Source organism: Hyla sarda, chromosome 1, assembly GCF_029499605.1.
Source record: "Hyla sarda isolate aHylSar1 chromosome 1, aHylSar1.hap1, whole genome shotgun sequence".
NCBI lineage: Eukaryota > Metazoa > Chordata > Amphibia > Anura > Hylidae > Hyla > Hyla sarda.
Window position 1 is genome coordinate 121,334,342 of NC_079189.1, and position 21,177 is coordinate 121,355,518.

Here is a 21,177-nt window from a genome sequence, read left to right on the forward strand (position 1 = left end):
TTCTACATTGTCTTTTATTTAGGTGATGTGTTTATGCCTTTATTACTGTTAAGGAAAAAACATAAAGCTTATAGGGGGAGATTTATCAAAACCTGTGCAGAGGAAAAGTGGTGCAGTTGCCCATAGCAACCAATCAGATTGCTTCTTTCATTTTCCACAGGCCTCTAAAGAGGCCTGTGGAAAATGAAAGAAGCGATCTGATTGGTTGCTATGGGCAACTGCACCACTCTTCCTCTGCACAGGTTTTGATAAATCTCCCCCATAGAGTCTATATATAGCCCAAGTAATTTATACAGGTCACCTACACTGCTATGTCTAAACTTATACCAGACCATCTAAAGATGCAGCAGATTTATCACAGTGGCTTATGCTTTTGTCTAACTTTATACCTCCTATTCATTTCCTTACTTTGCAACCAAACTTTCAGCATGCGTTGTGGCATGTCAATGCCGTGTAATGCCTTCTGTTGAATGAGGTGCAAAATGTAATAAATGTGCAAATATTCACCAGTTTCTTTGGTGCACTTTAAGGCAGAATGCAGCAATAATAAATGTGCCCAGTTGTGAGTAAGCAGCTCTACACTTTCTTGTTTTCCCTTTGTTTCTGTGATTCCTTACAACTGCTCCTGTATTAAGCTGTGTGCACACATGACCAATTTGGTGCAAATTTTCGGTATGCATTCCCAAACAAAGTATTGTGTGATGCATGCGAATGGGATTTAGGGTAGGATCGCACGTGCCGTATTTTGCTGCTGCGTATTTTCCTACCCAAGAAACAAAAGAACTTCCCATGCGTAACAGATCTACGCCAATAATATATATGAACTCACAAACCAGCAAACAGAGATCAAATGTAAAACAGAACTTTATTGACATAAATGCAAGAACAATACATAGGACAAATGGTAAAATATATAACAGATATAAAAATAGAGAGTGCTACTGATGAAATCTGAACATAACTAGTAAGTCAAACAATGCATGCATAAAAAACATGCCAAACACTATTACCAAAAATAAGTGCAAAAATATAAATATACAGCAATAATTACCAAGTAGTAAGAAAAAAGTGCAAAGTGCAGGCCTCCAACACCCAACGTTTTGCTTCAAGGCTTCTTCCGGGGCATGATCATAAGCTCCAAAACCCTCCTATATACACTGCTCAAAAAAATAAAGGGAACACTTAAACAGCACAATGTAACTCCAAGTCAATCCCACTTCTGTGAAATCACGCTGTCCACTCAGGAAGCAACACTGATTGACAATCAATTTCACATGCTGTTGTGCAAATGGAACAGACAACAGGTGGAAATTATAAGCAATTAGCAAGACACCACAATAAAGGAGTGATGTTTTGGTCACTTTTGAATGCTGGCGGTGCTTTCGCTCTATTGGTAGCATGAGAAGGAGTATACAACCAACACAAGTGGTTCAGTTAGTGCAGCTCATCCAGGATGGCACATCAATGCGAGCTGTGGCAAGAAGATTTGCTGTGTCTGTCAGCGTAGTGTCTAGAGCATGGAGGCGCTACCAGGAGACAGGCCAGTACATCAGGAGACATGGAGGAGGCCGTAGGAGGGCAACAGCCCAGCAGCAGGACCGCTACCTCTGCCTTTGTGCAAGGAGGAGCACTGCCAGAGCCCTGCAAAATGACCTCCAGCAGACCACAAATGTGCATGTGTCCACTCAAACCATCAGAAACAGACTCCATGAGGGTGGTATGAGGGCCTGACGTCCGCAGGTAGGGGTTGTGCTTACAGCCCAACACCATGCAGGACACTTGGCATTTGCCAGAGAACACCAAGATTGGCAAATTCGCCACTGGCACCCTGTGTTCTTCACGGACGAAAGCAGGTTCACACTGAGCACATGTCACAGACGTGACAGAGTCTGGGGACGTTGTGGAGAATGTTCTGCTGCCTGCAACATCCTCCAGCATGAATGGTTTGGTGGTGGGTCAGTAATGGTGTGAGGTGGCATTTCTTTGGAGGGGCCGCACAGCCCTCCATGTGCTTGCCAGAGGTAGCCTGACAGACGTTAGGTACCGAGATCCTCAGACCCCTTGTGAGACCATATGCTGGTGCTGTTGGCCCTGGGTTCCTCATAATGCAAGACAATGCTAGACCTCATGTGGCTTGAGTGTGTCAGCAGTTCCTGCAAGAGAAAGGCATTGATGCTATGGACTGGCCAACCTGTTCCCCAGACCTGAATCCAATTGAGCACATCTGGGACATCATGTCTTGCTCCTTCCACCAACGCCACATTGCACCACAGACTGCCCAGGAGTTGGCGAATGCTTTAGTCCAGGTCTGGAAAGACATCCCTCAGGATACCATCTGCCACCTCATCAGGAGCATGCCCAGGCATTGTAGGGAGGTTATACGGGCACGTGGAGGCCACACACATTACTGAGCCTCATTTTGACTTGTTTTAAGGACATTACATCAAAGTTGGATCAGCCTGTAGCGTGGTTTTTCCACTTTGATTTTGAGTGTGACTCCATATCCAGACCTCCATGGGTTGATAAATTTGATTTCCATTGACAATTTTTGTGTGATTTTGTTGTCAGCACATGTAAAGACGAAAGTATTTCATACAATCAGTTCATTCATTCAGATCTAGGATGTGTCATTTTAGTGTTCCCTTAATTTTTTTTTGGAGCAGTCTATATGTCTAGGTAACCAATCATGACCAGTTTACAAAGTCAGCTGGTCCGTATACTACACGTCAATGTGGGTCATGTGATGCCTGACAGGAGGTTGCGTCATATTGACTCACCTCTGTACCCTAGCACATAACAGCCAAGGATGTGGGTACCGGAGCTCTGGACCCTCCCACCTGTGCGTAACAAGGAGGGAGAGCAAAATAAAAGATGCTGGCCATCGCATCCCGGTACCTCCAACCAGCGGCGTGGCTACACGTCACAGAAAGGGAGGAGCGGAACACAGCCAACACTGATCCCACAGCCCGTCCCCGATCTAACTCCACCCACCGGCACGTAATGCATCAGAGAGGGAGGGAGATCAGTGCGCAGGTCCATGGCAACAAGACGCTGAATGAACTGAGTGAGTGTAAACAGTGCACACATTAGGAGTAACAGAAAAATTATGGCTGCAAAGATGCATCTGCAGGAAAAAATGCAGATGCATGGTGTCACTCATACATACAAGGTAAGTGGTGTAAAATAGCAAGAACAGGGAACATATTAATAAAATTAGCAGCATAGTGATAACCACAAATAGCAGCATGAAAGGATTGCAAATATAAAAGGTGCATAGAAGTGTAAAGTAAATCAAATGGCGTAATAATAGCCACAAATAGCAGCATAAAGGGTTTGCAGATGCAGAAAGTGCTAAAAGTGTAAAATGGATGAAGTGCATAATAGGAGATAATAAGTACAAAATCGCCTGATAAAGTGCAACTACAAATGCATAATCAGTGAGCGCAGCATAAAAAAGACCAAATGAGGTCTATCGTGAAAGGTGCAACAGTTGAAGTCAATGGGTAGCAGACTAAACAAAGGGGCGACACTACCTGCTCATATCTGTAAACAATGGAATAACAATGAAAAAAGTGCTTGTGAAGTCAAATCCTTTAAAAGTGCATAACTTAAGGGTTTAAAACCTCCAAAAGTGCAGTAAACAGATGGACATAACACTACATACAAAAAAACAGGGCATTCAGTGTGATAGCAGAGTAAGAGTGACGCCAGTCCAGTGGGTTATTTTTATAAGAAATAGCCAATCAGAACCTTATTATGAAAATTACACACCTGGGGAGAAGGATGTGTCCTCTCTATATCGGCGCATGGCGTCCGAGCCTCCGAACACTGCAACACTTCCAGGTACCGCGTCATGTGCCACAGTCACAAAATGGATAGACAATTTTCTAATTGGGAAAAGGAAATCTCTGATAAAAAGAGCAAAAAATTGTCCCGAGATGTGAATTATTACCAGCAAAGGAGAGTATATAGATGGCAGCATCAATTGACTGAGAGTTTACCGCATCCTCATCAAAGATCAATGTCAGTCTCTTCTATATCTTCTATGAGTGATCATGGGCGGATTTCTTCAATCCAAGGCAGAAGCATAAGAGATTTTTTAATCATGGCACCAACAAGCATCATACTGATCATAGAGAGATGAGGAGGACATCGGGTGCATCTGGAGGATCTTCAGACTCTTTTTTGAAGGTAATAAATTTATCACAACATGTTTTATCAAGTACAGATCTAGAGGTTTTAGCCAAGGGAATGACCTTTTCACCAAGGGCACCTTTTAACAATTTTACAGCCCTAAAATACTTGAATATGTTCGCCCGCTTATTAATCTTCAAGGAATGGGTCCACAGAGAAGAAATTGCTTCCCTTTTTCCTACAGCCACAGAATGGCAGGCATTGAGGAACCTAGAAGACCTATTGACAGAACAGGATATTTCCAGCGATGATTAGGTACCTAAGTGTAAATACAGGAAATCACAGAAGTTTCCTCCTTTGTCAGTCTGTCCAGCCATTGAAATGCTCGTTAAGATGGTTAGTGAAGAATTTGTAAGATCAATACACGTATTGTGAATGACAACTTAACATCAGAAGAAAAAGCTTGGAAAAATTGAGAAATCTCGATGATGTTGTGTTTAAACAGGCTGACAAGGGAGGGAACATCGTTATCTGGCCATCTAATATATACGAAGCCGAGGCACATAAACAACTCAGAGACACCGCTTATTATAAAAAACTAACTTATAATGCTTTGTCATCTTTTAAAAATAGCTTAGAAGAAATCTTGAAGCGGGCAGAACAAAATTTTATCATTTCAACTAAATTACGCCAATCCCTGACAGTCACCTCCCAAAGAATTCCGACGCTATATCTTCTCCCCAAAGCTCACCTGGAAGGCCTATCATCTCAGGTAACAGAAATCTTACCGAAAATATATGCAGATTTATAGATCATAAATTGAAGCCTATTGTAGAATGTTTACCGTCTTTTATAAGAGACATAAATGATTTGCTGAGTAGGATTGAAGGGTTACATTTGGATGATCAGACTTTACTGGTAACTTGTGATATAGGATCTCTGTATACAAGCATCTGCCATGCTACGGCCTCACAGATACACGTTTTTTCTTGGAATCCAGAAACATTAAACTGGACATGTCCAATTTTTTTATTGGAAACATTGGAATTTGCTTTGACACACAACTTTTTTTTACATTTAAAGGGGTACTCCCTTTTTTTCTCTCCCCTATCCCTTCCCATCCCCCCTCCATTGCTTTCCCCTTCTCCATCCCTTTCCTTCCCCCTGTTTCCCCTCCCCTCCCGCCCCTTTTTTCCTTTTAGGGTCTATCCCTATTTTTGTATACATTTTTTATGATTTTTTTTGCACATGTTGCATTATTAAGTATTTAATACAATTGATTGACACTTACATTCTGGTTAATCCAGCTGTTTATACATTTTTTATATGTATTTTGTGTATGTTCAAGTATGCACTGGCACTTTTTTATGATTAAGGTCTTTGCACCTTTTGTGCGCAACCTATGTTGCACTTTATATTTTTTGTAATTAATCAACGTTTTTGAATTATTTATTTATCAATTTTGAGTGCAACAAATATATATATATATATTCACTTTTTTCACTTTCAATTGATTTCAGTAAGTTTGAATCAATAATTTACACATTCATACAATTCACACACTTTATTTACTATTTCTCATGCACTAGTTTATAGCACTTTTATCATAGCAGTGTATGATGTCCCACTGTTATTATTATATATCATGATAGTTTCAGCTAAATATTTATAATTAATATTGTATATCTATTATAGTATATGTCATGATTTTTACTATTAATGTGGCACATTCAAGTTTTGAATATAGTATACACATTTTTTGACTCACGTTATCATGATATATTATTTATTATTATTCTTTATTTTATTTTTTTTAGGAGATTTTCCAATCATGACTACTATTTATATTATTTCCAATCATGTTGTTTATTCCCCGATGTCCTCGTCAGCTCATGGTCCAAACTATTTGACTGATTACATAAGTATATGTATTATAACTCAGCTCTGCTACAGGGGTTCAGAGGACTAAGTCCGGTTTTTACCCTTGTGCGCATGCGCTGATCCACGGCACTGCGATCTTCCCGGTTCGTGTCTTTAGGCACCCGTAATGTGATTTATCATGTGACAGCGGTGCATGAGGTGGTAATCGAAAGTGTTGCGGCATTCGGAGGCTCGGGCACCATGCGCCGATATAGGGAGGACATGTCCTTCTCCCCAGGTGTGTAATTTTCATGATAATGTTCTGATTGGCTATTCCTTATATAAATAACCCACTGGACTGTGAGGACGCCACCCCCAGGATGAAGGATTAACCAAAACAATCATTGCGGTCCCTCCTGCTCTGCTGCTATTACACTGCATGCCCTGTTTTTTGGTATGTAATGTTATGTCCATCTGTTTACTGCACATTTGGAAGTTTTAACCCCTAAGTTATGCACTTTTAAAGGATTGGACTTCACATGCACTTTATTCATTGTTATTCCATTGTTTACACACATGAGCAGGTAGTGTCGCCCCTTTGCTTAGTCTCCCCCAGTGGACCTATGATATATGCATTTTAAATGAAGCAATAAACATTCTTATGTTTTAAACTTTATCTGAATGACTCCATAGTATTTTGTGTTTATCCAACTGTTCTGGAGGTCATATATGAATCCCTAAACCAAAGAAATGTATGTACCTTACATATAGGTTTTTCTTACCATACTGTCTTATAATAATTTTTTGCTTTAGTGGTTTGTTGCTTTATGTCTTATACTGAGGAAATGAAGCAAATAATTTATTTTGCTAAATTTTCTCACAGATACACGCTGTTCAAAATAATCTGGAATTGGTGCTTTTTGCCACATACATCAGGATGAACCTGGTGGGGGATCAGGCAGGTAGGTAAAAGTTTTTTTTTTGTTTTTTTTTATGCCAGTCTGAGACCATATACAAGAATTTTATCCCCTGTAATCTATTTCTTCTTACCAGTTTGTTGACCATTTCTGGGAGCAACCAACAGAACTGTTAACTCAGCTCTGGACTATAACACATTCTGTAATTTAGGATTACCGTATATACTCGAGTATAAGCCGACCCGAGTATAAGCCGAGACCCCTAATTTCAACCCAAAATCCCAGGAAAAGTTATTAACTCGAGTATAAGCCTAGGGTGGGAAATACATCATCCCCCCCTGTCATCATCCAGACCCGTCATTAACATCCTCATCATCATCACCGCCTGTCATCATCCAGACCCTCATCATCATCACCTGTCATCATCCCCTTGTCATCATCCCACACATCCCCCCTTCATCATCCCCTTGTAATCATCCCACACACCCCCTTCATCATCCCCTTGTAATCATCCCACACACCCCCTTCATCATCCCCTTGTCATCATCCCCACCCCCCTTCATCATCCCCTTGTCATCATCCCCACCCCCCTTCATCATCCCCTTGTAATCAACCCCCCCCCTTGTAATCATCCCACACCATCCCTTCATCATCCCCTTGTCATCATCCCCACCCCCCTTCATCATCCCACACCCCCCTTCATCATCCTCTTGTCATCATCCCACACCCCCCCTTCATCATCCTCTTGTCATCATCCGCCCTCAGTGGTCTTCAACCTGCGGACCTCCAGAGGTTTCAAAACTACAACTCCCAGCAAGCCCGGGCAGCCATCGGCTGTCCGGGCTTGCTGGGAGTTGTAGTATTGAAACCTCTGGAGGTCCGCAGGTTGAAGACCACTGCGGCTTCCGACATCATCCAGCCCCCTCTCACCCCCCTTTAGTTCTGTACAGTACTCACCTCCGCTCGGCGCTGGTCCGGTGCTGCAGGACTGTCCGGAGAGGAGGTGGTCCGGTGGGATAGTGGTTCCGGGCTGCTATCTTCACCGGGGGCGCCTCTTCTCCGCGCTTCGGGCCCAGAATAGAGGCGTTGCATTGAAAATGACGCAGAAGTACGTTGGCAATGAACGTACCTCTGCGTCGTTGTCAAGGCAACGTGACTATTCTGGGGCCGGGCCCGAAGCGCTTAGAAGAGGCCTCCCCGGTGAAGATAGCAGCCCGGAACCACTATCCCACCGGACCACCTCCTCTCCGGACAGTCCTGCAGCGCCGGACCAGCGCCGAGCGGTCGTACAGCGCCGAGGTGAGTACAGAACTAAAGGGAGGTGAGAGGGGGGTGGATGATGTCGAAGGCCGCAGTGGTCTTCAACCTGCGGACCTCCGAAGGTTTCAAAACTACAACTCCCAGCAAGCCCGGACAGCCGATGGCTGCCCGGGCTTGCTGGGAGTTGTAGTTTTGAAACCTCTGGAGGTCCGCAGGTTGAAGACCACTGCGGGTGGAGAATTCACTCGAGTATAAGCCGAGGGGGGTGTTTTCAGCACGAAAAATCGTGCTGAAAAACTCGGCTTATACTCGAGTATATACGGTAGTACAAAATGAAGCCCACATGGCAATGTGTTACAAGACATATTTTTATAATACAACTTTTAATAGAGCACAATTTTTGCTGTTAGATTCATATGGAATCTAAAAGAAAATAACCTCTGTGTGCCTTTGTAAAAGCCTAAAGCATATGGGGTCACAGTAGGCATTGTAGGGGCATCATTATTATGGAGCCATAATACAGTAGTGTCCATAAACACTTAGTACTATATTTTGGATATATTAGACACCATAAATCTGTAGTAGGCCATTTTTAAGTGTCTTAAGGCTGCATTTAAATAAAAAAAAATTTATGAAAACAGTTTTTGAGTCAAAGCCAGAAGTGAATCCATGAGAAATGGGAAATATAAAGGAAGGACTCAGACTTCTTCATCGTGGATCCACTTTTGCCTTTGGCTTAAAATTTGCCAAGTGGAAACACAGCCTAAGACAACTACCATTTAACTGGAAGCTGATCAGTATATAAAAGGCAAGATTTTTTTTCTTTTTAAACCAATCTTATATTCTAACTCCAGGTTAATTTTCATAATTATTAAAACAGACCTAGGATCATTTAAGATGTTGCCCTACCACCATTTATGTATTATCCAGAGTTAAGACCCCAGTTAGCATGAGAACAGGGGTCTCCAGTCTGAATGGACCAGTGGTGAGAAATGCACACCGTCACTCCATTCATTGTCTATGGAAGACTGCCAGCAATCATAGATGTCTAACCTATCCGATGGATAGGGGGTAAATGTTGTTGCTGAGTCAACCCCTTTACCGTACCAAGGTAGTTATTTTTATTATATAGAATACTAGGGCCATGCATTTAGCCATTGGCTGTGTGGGCATGTTTGGAGACCAATGCTGTTGTGTTAAGGGTCTATACTATACCTGTATTGCACTGTCCCTTGGAAACTTGAGTTTAAGGGACCAGAGTAAAAGAACAAAGGGCCTGGTATTGTATATGATCCTAATAGTTTCCTTTTACTTATTATGAAATTGTGTATCACTCTAAGGCCATGCAACTGCTTGAGCTACATTGGTTGGCGAACACTGCCTTAGCTGGGAGCTAATCCCCCTCTATAGTAAAGATGGCGATGAGGAGGTACAGGTACACTTTTTCAATCTGGGACTTAACGCACCAGGGCATACCTGTACCTCCTCACTGCCATATTTACCATAGAGAGGGAGCAGTTCCCAGTCATTGCTGTGCATCTTTAACTTCTAAGACAGTGTTCCACAACCAGTGTGCCTCTAGCGATGTTGCAAAACTACACAGGTTGTCTGGGCATGCTGAGAGGTTTAGTTCTGCAACAGCTTGAAGTACATTGGTTGGGGAACACCGCTTAAGACTGGGAGCTGCTCCCCCTCTATAGTAAAAAATGCGATGAGGAGGTACAGGTCTCCGTCTGTAGCTTCCAAAGCAGTGTTCCACAACCAATGTGCCTCCAGATGTTGCAAAACTACTGGCTTTCCAGGTATTCTGGTAGTTATAGTTTTGCAACAGCTGGAGGCACTCTGGTTGGGAAACACTGACCTACTTAAATACCATTCTACTTTCCTGCCTAGCTACATACTTGCCTACCTAACTACCTATCTACATACCTGGCTACTTAAGTGCTTAGCTACAAACCTACTTACCTACTAAACTGGCTACCTACATACCTTTCTACCTAACTATCTAGCTAAATACCTGGCTATCTAGCTACCTACTTACCTGGATAGTTACTTACCTAAATGCCTGGTTATCTAACTACCTGGGTAGTCACCTACCTATATGCCTGACTACTTAACTACCTAGTTAGCTACCTACCTGCCAACTTTTACCGAGCAGTAAACACCAAGGGGGGCATTATTATAGTGTGGGGCCTATAGATTGCAGAGTCTAACAAGTTTTTCCTGCAGATGCATAAGAGATGAAGTTTTGGCTGAAGAAGACGACATGTTGGTCTGATCCGAATGGAGAAGAAAAGGAAAGAGGACACTGCTGATCAGAAAAGACGACATCTGTGAGTCCCTAGATGTAACTTTATGGCTTTGTTCACATGTGGGTGTTTTCTGCTGCACATTTGCTTTAGTAGATTTTGCTGCCCACTGACTTTAAGTGGAAGCAAAATCTGCTACAGCAAATTTGCAGCAGAAAATACACATGCGTAAATGTCTCCTTAATCTCTTATTGTATACAGATCTTATCGTGTACAGCTGGTATATTCCACTATATGGTCCTGTATTTAACCTGTTAAGGACCACGGGCGTATGGGTACGCCCTGACACCCTGGTACGTAAGGATCAAGGGCGTACCTGTGATATCGATCAGCAGGCACCCCGTGCAAATGCCAAGGGGGGGTCATCAGGAGTATTCACACCGGCGATTTGCGCCGATCCCGGGTCATACGGGTCTATGATGACCCGGAAAATAAGGGGGATTGGGGTTGTCCAAGACCCCCACCATCCCCCTGAAGGGATAGGTGTGAGGTGACAGGGGTGCCACCCCTCCTATCCCTGTCATTGGTCGTCAAGAAGCGACGACCAATAGCAGATCGGGGGCGGGGGGTTAACTTTCGTATTCCCCGTTATGCCCACCCACAATAGGCGGGGTAGAACGGGGAAACCAATGAGGACCAGCGCCGAAGTCCACTTACCCATCGGCGGGGGCAGCAGGCAGTGATCGGCGGCAGGTATCGGAGGTAGAAGTGGACAGTGATGCGGCTCCCTGGATCCTACGGAAGCCGGTGAGTTGCCTAGCAACATCTGCAGGGCTACAGTTATAGACCACTATACAGTCGTCTCTAAACTGTAGCCCTCCGGATGTTGCAAAACTACAACTCCCAGCATGCCCAGACAGCTGTTTGTTGTTTGGGCATGCTGGGATTTGCAGTTTTGTAACAGCTGGAGGGCTACAGTTTGGAGATCACTGTGCAATTTTTGTGAAAAATGTTTTTTATTTTTTATTAACACATCCAAATTTAACAAGACGTAGTCAAACACCTGTGAGGTGTTAAGGCTCCCCTTGTTACATTCCTTGAGGGGTGTAGTTTCCAAAATAGTATGCCATGTGTTTTTTTTTTTTTTTTGCTGTTCTGGCACCATAGGGGCTTCCTAAATGCGACATGGCCAATAAAAACTATTTCAGAAAAATTTGCTTTCCAAAAGCCAAATGTGACTCCTTCTCTTCTGAGCATTGTAGTTCACCCACAGAGCATTTTACGTTCTAACATGGGGTATACCCATACTCAGAAGAGATGGGTTACTAATGTTGGGGGGGGGGGCATTTTCTCCCATTACCCTTTGTAAAAATGGTAAATTTGGGGAGAAAAACACATTAGTGAAAAAATGTTTTTTTTCCATTTACACATCCGAATTTAACGAAAAGTCGTCAAACACCTGCGGGGTGTTAAGGCTCACTGGACACCTCGTTATGTGCCTTGAGGGATGTAGTTTCCAAAAGGTATGCCATGTGGGGGGTTTTCTGCTGTTCTAGCACCATAGGGGCTTCCTAAATGTGACATGCCCCTCAAAAACCATTTCAGAAAAACTCACTCTCCAAAATCCCATTGTTGCTCCTTCCCTTCTGAGCCCTCTACTGCGCCTGCCGAACACTTGACATACACATATGAGGTATTTCCTTACTCGAGAGAAATTAGGAGGATTTTTCTCCTTTTACCCCTTGTAAAAATTCAAAAACTGGGTCTACAAAAACATGCCAGTGTAAAAAATGAAGTTTTTGAATTTTCTCCTTCAATTTGCTGCTATTTCTGTGAAACACCTAAAGGGTTAACACACTTACTAAATTTCATTTTGAATACTTTGAGGGGTGCAGTTTTTATAATGGGGTCATTTGTGGGGTATTTCTAATATGAAAGCCCTTCAAATCCCCTTCAAATCTGAACTGGTCCCTTAAAAATTCTGATTTTGAAAATTTTGTGAATAATTGGAAAATTGCTGCTGAACTTTGAAGCCCTCTGATGTCTTCCAAAAGTAAAAACATGTCAACTTTATGATGCAGTCATAAAGTAGACAAGTTGTATATGTGAATCAATATATAATATATTTGGAATGTCCATTTTCCTTATAAGCAGAGAGCTTCAAAGTAAAAAAAAAAATTGAATAAAAAAGTAGAATATGTCACGAAAAAACTATTTTGCAATCAAACTCAAAAGTAAAAGCATCCCAGAGTTATTAATGCTTAAAGTGACAGTGGTCAGATGTGCAAAAAACGCTCTGGTCCTACAGTGAAAATTGGCTTGGTCCTTAAGGGGTTAATCACTTATATGGTATACAGATCCAGTGCACAACTGTTATTTACCTCTATATGGTGAATGTATTTGGGAATATGGTGTTTTGAGCAGTTTATTTTAGTCAATAACAATATAGTGTTACTAGTCAGTGGTAATGGTCATGGTATGGCGGTATTATTTGTCCCTACTGGTGACACACAAAACTAGCAGTGTGCACCTGTTTCATTTTGTTTGGAGATGCTGACCATTTTTTGTTTTTCATACTGTATTACTGGTAATATTGGTCTTAGTTTTGGTTAGATATGGTCAATAACGGTATGATGGTAATATGTATGGTGATAATATTTCATCCTTGTATACTGGTATTATTGGTAATATTGGTCTAAGTATACAGGGTTTGGTCAGTAACAGTATGGTGGTGCTAGTAGTGTGATTGCTGCAACCACACTGTACAGTTGCCTGCTGGTAGTAGAGAGTATATTGAAGGAGGATGCTGTGCGTGATTGGACGAGAATGAGAGCATGGTTAGGGGGCGTGACTAGGGTGTGGTTGGGGTTGTGGCTTTGGCTATGGGCTCTAGACCCCGGTCTTTTGGAGATCTAGCAATGTCCTTGGCTGTTTCTAATGTTGTCAAAAAGTGGTTTGCATATCAATGATAAAGAATGCTTTGGATCATCTTTTTCATTTTTAACATGAATTATTAATTGGATTGAGATCTGGACTATTTGCTGGCCAGTGAGTTAATATTTATTTGCTAAAAAAAAATGAACACTGTTTTTAATATGGCAAGATGGAATATAATACTGAAAAACTATTTCATTATCACCAATGCTTTTTTCTAAATCTCTATCTACACCTAAGCATTTACTGTTGAGGTAATGATTGTCATCTCCCCTGATTCTTTACCTGACCTACGACTCCATATCCTAAATGAGTGGGAGAATATGATTGTTTTCTTCAATCAACTATATGTATTACATTTGAATAGCACTAGACTAAAGTTCCCACATAATCTCCTTGGCCAATGTAGAGTGGTGATTCGTCGCTGAATTTCCCTTTCCTTTAAAAGGGTATTCCAGGCCAAAACTTTTTTGTATATATCAACTGGCTCCGGAAAGTTAAACAGATTTGTAAATGACTTCTATTAAAAAATCTTAATCCTTCCAATAGTTATTAGCTTCTGAAGTTGAGTTGTTTTCTGTCTAACTGCTCTCTGATGACTCACGTCCCGGTAGCTGTGCAGTTCCTATGGGGATATTCTCCCATCATGCACAGCTCCCGGGACGTGACATCATCATTGAGCAGTTAGACAGAAAACTTCAGAAGCTAATAACTATTGGAAGGACTAAGATTTTTTAATAGAAGTAACTTACAAATCTGTTTAACTTTCCAGAGCCAGTTGATATATATAAAAAAGGTTTTGCCTGGAATACCCCTTTAATCCTTCACATACCATAGTTGCTTCTGTTTAGCCCCCATAACCTTGTTTTCTCCTATTTAGGTGTTAGTGTTGGTTTTTGTCTGGCTTTTTGATATGCAAATTCCTTTTCATTCAGCCAATTTCTTATAGAACTGTCACAAACACTGACACCTGTTTCCAACCATTTGTTTTTCATTTGTTATGTAATGCATTTTCTACTTTCAATGCATATCACTTTGAATGCTCTTATCCTGATGCTTGATAGCCTTGGGCTACAATAAATTATTTTTTCTTGCACTGTCTTGTTAAGGTCCAGACAGTGCAAGAAAAAAAGAGCAACACTGGTCAAAGTAAAGATTTGGCAATAGAGTAATCTATCCAGCACTCAATGGGGGACATGTATCATTATTTGTGTATGGTAGAAGCATTTTACCCCTTTTCCCGAATTCAAAATTATGTGCAGAAGCGCTAAATTTATCAATCAAGTGCAATGAGCTTCATAAATTGCGGGTAAATATAGTAATCTCCTAAATCCGCTCTTTGGAAAATAGAATCAATGATTTAGAGCAAGGTTAAGTCCAAGATGGCTTATACTTGCGCAAAAAAACAGCTCTTGCGGCAAAATTTTTGGTGTAAAAAAAAAAAGTACGCAGTTAATAAATCCATGTGTACTATAGATGTCACTCCAAGGTACCCTGATTCAGCCACATCTGGAGGACATGCTCTACCAAAACGTGGGAAAAAAAATTGCGCAAAAAAAGGGCTTGCGCAAAATTTTGCGCAAAAAAAATACACACAAAACAGGGGTAAAATCTTTGATACATGTCCCCCAATGTCTTCACATACCACAATAACTTTACTACATAGTTAAAAAGGCAATTTTGAGACAAACCATCAATAACAAAGAGACAGACACTAGGTCAAATATGTATGCAGTGTACAGGTTTACAAAAGGACAAGTGTTACATTCAAGCGAAGATAAAATGCAATCAAAACAATGACAAAACAAATGTAATGAAACTGAAGTAAAGATGCTATAAGTGGTTACACGATCAAATGGTACACGAATACAAAAAAGGTGTATGCAGACAGACCGAGATGGCAACTGCTTGCCTAATGCATCTGCCATTGCTTGTTCTAGGAGCATAAACTTTTTTTTAGGTTACTCCAAGTATTTAAACATTGTGGAGCTAGTTATAGATGTAGAGATACACATCAGTTATTGAAGTCAAAATATTTATAATTAACTTGTACAGTGGTCCCTCAACATACGATAGTAATCCGTTCCAAATGGACCATCGTTTGTTGAAACCATCGATGTTGAGGGATCCGTGCAATGTAAAGTATAGGACAGTGGTCTACAACCTGCAGACCTCCAAATATTGCAAAACTACAACTCCCAGCATGCCCGGACAGCCGTTGGCTGTCCGGGCATGCTGGGAGTTGTAGTTTTGCAATATTTGGAGGTCCGCAGGTTGAAGACCACTGGTATAGGAAGTTGTACTCACCTGTCCCTGCCGCTCCGGACCATCACCGCTTGTCACCGCTGCCCTGGATGTCGCCTTCCGTCGCTGTCGCCGCATCCCCGGGGTGTCCCTGATGCTCCAGAAAGGCCTCTGTTTCCTGGCATCCTCGCTCTCCGTCGCCGCCATCACGTCGCTACGCACGCCGCTCCTATTGGATGACGGGACGGCGTGCGCAGCGACGTGATGATGACGATGGAGAGCACCAACGATGGAGGGGATCCCGAAGAGGACGCACCGGAGCCCCGAGGACAGGTAAGTGATCATCAGCTGACCACACAGGGGCACCGTAAACGGCTATCCGGTGGCAGCTGAAGCAGTCTGCGCTGCCGGATAGCCGTTTATGCAATGGCCCCGACATACAAAAGCATCGTATGTTGATGCTGCCTTCAACATGCGATGGCCTCTGAGAGGCCATCGTATGTGGAAATGATCGTATGTCGGCGCCATCGTAGGTCGGGGGGGGTCACTGTATTTGAAGGGCCTCCATCTTTATTTTTACACTTATACCTTTTTGTAGATGCAAAAAATAAAGGAAATTCAAGGAAAATATATTCGCAGAATGTAGAAAACAGCACTCACCATCCAATTGCAGTTAAAATCTTCATCTTTATTTCGTCATTAAAATGATATTTCGTGCTGGCAGGCTAGCTGGGAGAGAGGGACAGAGAGACAGCGGTAGCTACTTTGCGCATCTTCTGCGCTTTGTTAGGCCTAAAAAAGTGCAGAAGGTGCACAAAGTAGCTACCGCTGTCTCTCCGTCCCTCTCTCCCAGCTAGCCTGCTGGCACAAAAATATAATTTTAATGACAAAATAAAGATGAAGATTTTAACTGCAATTGGATGGTGAGTTCCGTTTTCAACATTCTGCTTATATACAGGGTGGGCCATTTATATGGATACACCTTAATAAAATGGGAATGGTTGGTGATATTAACTCTCTGTTTGTGGCACATTAGTATATGTGAGGGGGGGAAACTTTTCAAGATGGGTGGTGACCATGGCGGCCATTTTGAAGCCAGCCATTTTGAATCCAACTTTTGTTTTTTCAATAGGAAGAGGGTCATATGACACATCAAACTTATTGGGAATAATGGAGTGGTGCACCATCACATGGGTGGGTGTCAGGTCCGAGCATTCCTAGATGAACAGTTTCCTGGAAAGTGGATTGGTCATCGTGGGCCAGTTGAATGGCCCCCAAGGTCTCCCGATCTGACCCCCTTAGACTTTTATCTTTGGGGTCATCTGAAGGCAATTGTCTATACTGTGAAGATACGAGATGTGCAGCACCTGAAACTACGGATACTGGAAGCCTGTGCTAGCATTTCTCCTGCGGTGTTGCTATCAGTGTGTGAAGAGTGGGAGAAGAGGGTTGCATTGACAATACAACAAAATGGGCAGCACATTGAACACATTTCATAAGTGGTCAGAAACTTGTAAATAACTCATGAAAGAATAAAGTTACGTTAAAACCAAGCACATCAGACATCAACACAATTACTATCCGCTCCTCACGTGTTAACCTCGACGACATGTCAATGGCTGTAAACAAAGAGAAACTTGTAAATAACTCATGAAAGAATAAAGTTACGTTAAAACCAAGCACATCATTGTTTTTCTTGCGAAATTCCCAATAAGTTTCATGTGTCACATGACCCTCTTCCTTTTGAAAAAACAAAAGTTAGATTCAAAATGGCCGACTTCAAAATGGCCGCCATGGTCACCACCCATCTTGAAAAGTTTCCCCCCTCACATATACTAATGTGCCACAAACAGGAAGTTAATATCACCAACCATTCCCATTTTATTAAGGTGTATCCGGATAAATGGCCAACCCTGTATATTGCTTATGCATGGACTAGCGGATTTTTTCCACACTAGACCAAGTACTGCATACAAACAGAGCACCACATCTAGCACTTTCAAGCAGCTCCACATCCATACCTCTAGCATATAAGGATTCGGTAGTAGGCGGTTTATTCCTCTATATTTAAGAAAGGAAATTCTAGTATCCATCAAAGAAAAAGACTCAATTACATTTTCAGACCGTGTTGGTATTTGTTTTAGAAATGCAAAATACAAGGTGGTTCCAAAATGTCCTCCAAATTGAGTGATTCTACAAATTTTCTTCTACCTAATCTGGAAAAACATGCCATGAAATCAATTAATTTACTTTCTTTTGCTTTAGGTATGTTTCACGAAGACAAAATGTTCAGCTATTAAACTTTGTTTTGTGTCACATCTGCGATTTGTGTTTTTACCATGAAGATGGGTCAACAGTCCTTAAGTGTGGTGTAATAGTAAGCAAACTATGAGGAGTAGAAAGCAGAGGAATGTAGAATATGTGACTATTATCACACACAGAGTCAGCCTAGCAGGCAGTGCTAATGATGATCTGGACATGGCTCAAGATTTAATTGAAGGGATCATTAACTCTCCATCCATCACTATGGGGTTTTGCTGTGCAAAGTCCTTTTTTGTGTGTTGTTTTTTTTTGCACAGTTTTTTGCTGTCGTGCGCCGAATTTATCAAAAAGGCGCACTGACGTTAATAAATATTGTGCAAATTTAAATCCACCTCACAAACGGCTGTGAGCCGCCAAATTGGAAGTTTGCTTTCGTTTGCCTGTGCTCCGGAGACCTGTGTGCTCGGTACAGAGGGTGCTGTGATAGCAGGATGCCCTACTTGTAAGTGTTTAATGTTAAAAAGTGTTTCTGCCAGTCTTATTTTTGAACAAAGCTAAAATAAAAGCTACAAAGAATGCCAGACATCACCAGGGTACCAACGGTCGCTTTTTTTTAAATGATGAAATTGTCATACAGAGAGCTCTAAATAGTCTGGCAACAGCTGGAGACACTGCTACTGGTGTTTGTTTATACCCCACAAAGCTGTAGAGATTACTTAGGCATTTTGGTTGCTCCTGGTGCTTAATTGCCAAAATTTATCAATATCATAACAACCTGGCGAGCACAACAGAATTTGCGTGCCCTAAGTTGGTATAACAGAGAGCTGTCGTGTCTGTCTGTTAAGACACTAACCTTCAGACTAAATGCAGCTTACCTGTTACCGAGCTGTCTCCCCCGCAGTGTTTTCAACCCTTGTGACTGGGATTGTTACAGCACCCTGGTCTCAAAGCTTGTGGCGCTAACTTTGTGCTCTCCAGTTTATTAGGTGAGTGACAATTTAAAGGGGTACTCCGGTGGTCAACATGTTTTTCCGTTTTTGACTTACCCTATTTGTTTTGTTTCATTTCTATTCTTGTTGTTTAGCCTACTCTATTTCCGTTCTTTGTTGTCTTTTTATCCCCCACTTTGTTTTCCTATCTTTGCTTCTATTTCCTGTTTCTTGCTGTGCGGAAAACTACAAATCCCAGCACGCCACATGCCTTGCTGGTTTGGGGCAGCTCCTTTTTTTTTTTTGCCCTTTACGCATCCTACTATTTTCCCGGGTCGGCCCCCTTATACACAGCACACTAATATAATCAGCCCTGGTTGGGATACACTGGCATACACACACACAAAAGGTACTACAACTCCCAGCATGTGTCAGCAAGGAGTCTTCAGTCTGTGGTATAACACCAGCATGCTGCCTCTGTACTCTCCTGGGGGTTGTAGTTCACAACACCTCTGTAGGGCATACACCAGTGTTTCCCAACCAGGGTGCCTCCAGGTGTTACAAAACTACAACTTCTAGCATGCCCTGACAGCCTTTGGGCATGCTAGGTGTTGTAGTTTTGCAACAGCTAGAGGCACACTGGTTGGTAAACACTAGCATACACACACACAACAGGGACTACAACTCCCAGCATGTGTCATTCAGGAGTCCCTGATTTTGGGGACAGTTTAGGCATTTTGACAGTTTTTTTTAGATTGATTAAATGTTTTAAACTTTTCAAACCTTTTTTTTTATTACAGCAACCAGTTTTGGATGGGTTTCCGATGGATATTTCTGACAAAGCACAGTCCTAGGCCTTATCAATAAACTGGGTACTCCTTTCAGTCATAGAAGTGAATAGGGCCCGCTGCTCCCATTAACAGTATACGTTGGTATCCCATTTTTGACAAATAACTGGGATACGATTAATGGGGGCAAGTGCATAGTGTGTTCGTACCCTAAGACTGATGTCACACTCCAATAATTAACATTGGTTTTATGTAAAAGCTAGGATAAGTTGGGATGCATGTATTAAGTGAGCCATAGACGCCTATTAACCAAATTTCAGGTGGTATCAAAAAGAATTGGCTGTTATAACTTTCTGGAGTCAGCACGGGCAGTCTTCTAAGTGTGGTCGGAGATGGTGTGAGTTTGTGACATTGTGACTTTTGAACATTGCCACTGCAAAATTCCTAACCAAACACAACCATATACTCACCAGCTTTATAAATCTATAAGAAAAGTTGCACATTTTTGCTGAAGAGAATATGAAAATAAGCCAAACCATTGGGACAAAAATAGAAAAAAAAACTAACAAAACAAAATAATGATAAATTCCCCTCAGGCTAGTTTTCTACTTGTCTTTTCTTACACCTGAAAAAATGCCAGAAAACTGCAACAGTTTTTACTTCGTTTTGCAGTTTTTCTGCAGTTTTTCCTGCCATTTTTGCCTTTGAGTGAAGATTGCTTTTTTGGCCTCTTTGGCGATTTTTTTTCTAAATTTGTTGGATACGAAAAAAAAAAAGGATGCAGTAGGGATGGAAAAAGATGTACCCAACAGAGGGACCTAAAAGTGTAGCTGACAATAATAAAAATGTAGAAAGGGGCCATTTAGATGTAAAAATAATATATTTTTTATAATTCATTTTGTAAAAATTTCTATTAGTAATCTATTTTAATAATGTGTTTAACAAATTGTGTGTGTGTGTTTTTTTAACTTTTTTCTTAATTAATTTTTTTTACATTTTTTAGGTAGTACTACTACTCCCAGCATAGAACACACTCTTCCGTGATGGGAGTAGTAGTTCCTGTACTAATTGACAGATCGCCCAGGGTGTCACTCCTGACACCCGATGCGATTGTCCTATCAATGCAGAGATGCAGAGTGGCTCTATAGAACTCCGGGCCGGCCAGTGATGTGAATATAATTCATATTTTCCGCCCAGAGTGGGGATTGGCCAAATGGTGGCAGCAAATCACAGCTCTCAGCGGGAAATATGAATCAGTGATGTGAATTTATATTCACATCACTGGCCGGCCAGATTACAGAGCAGAGATGCGGAGCGCAGAAAAAAGCTGATCCGCATCTCAGGGATGAAGGATGATCGCAGCGGGTGTCAGCGAGTGACACCCGCTGTGATCTGTCCTTAACTGCAGGTACTACTGCACCCAACATGGAGCACACTCTGCTCCTTGCTGGGAGCTGTAGTACCTGCATTAATAGACAGATTGCAGTGAGTGTCACTTCTGACGCCTGTTGCGATTTGTCTATTAATGCAGGTACTGTTGGGAGCAGTAGTACCTGCAGTTAAGGAAAGATCACAGCGGGTGTCACTTCTGACACCCGCT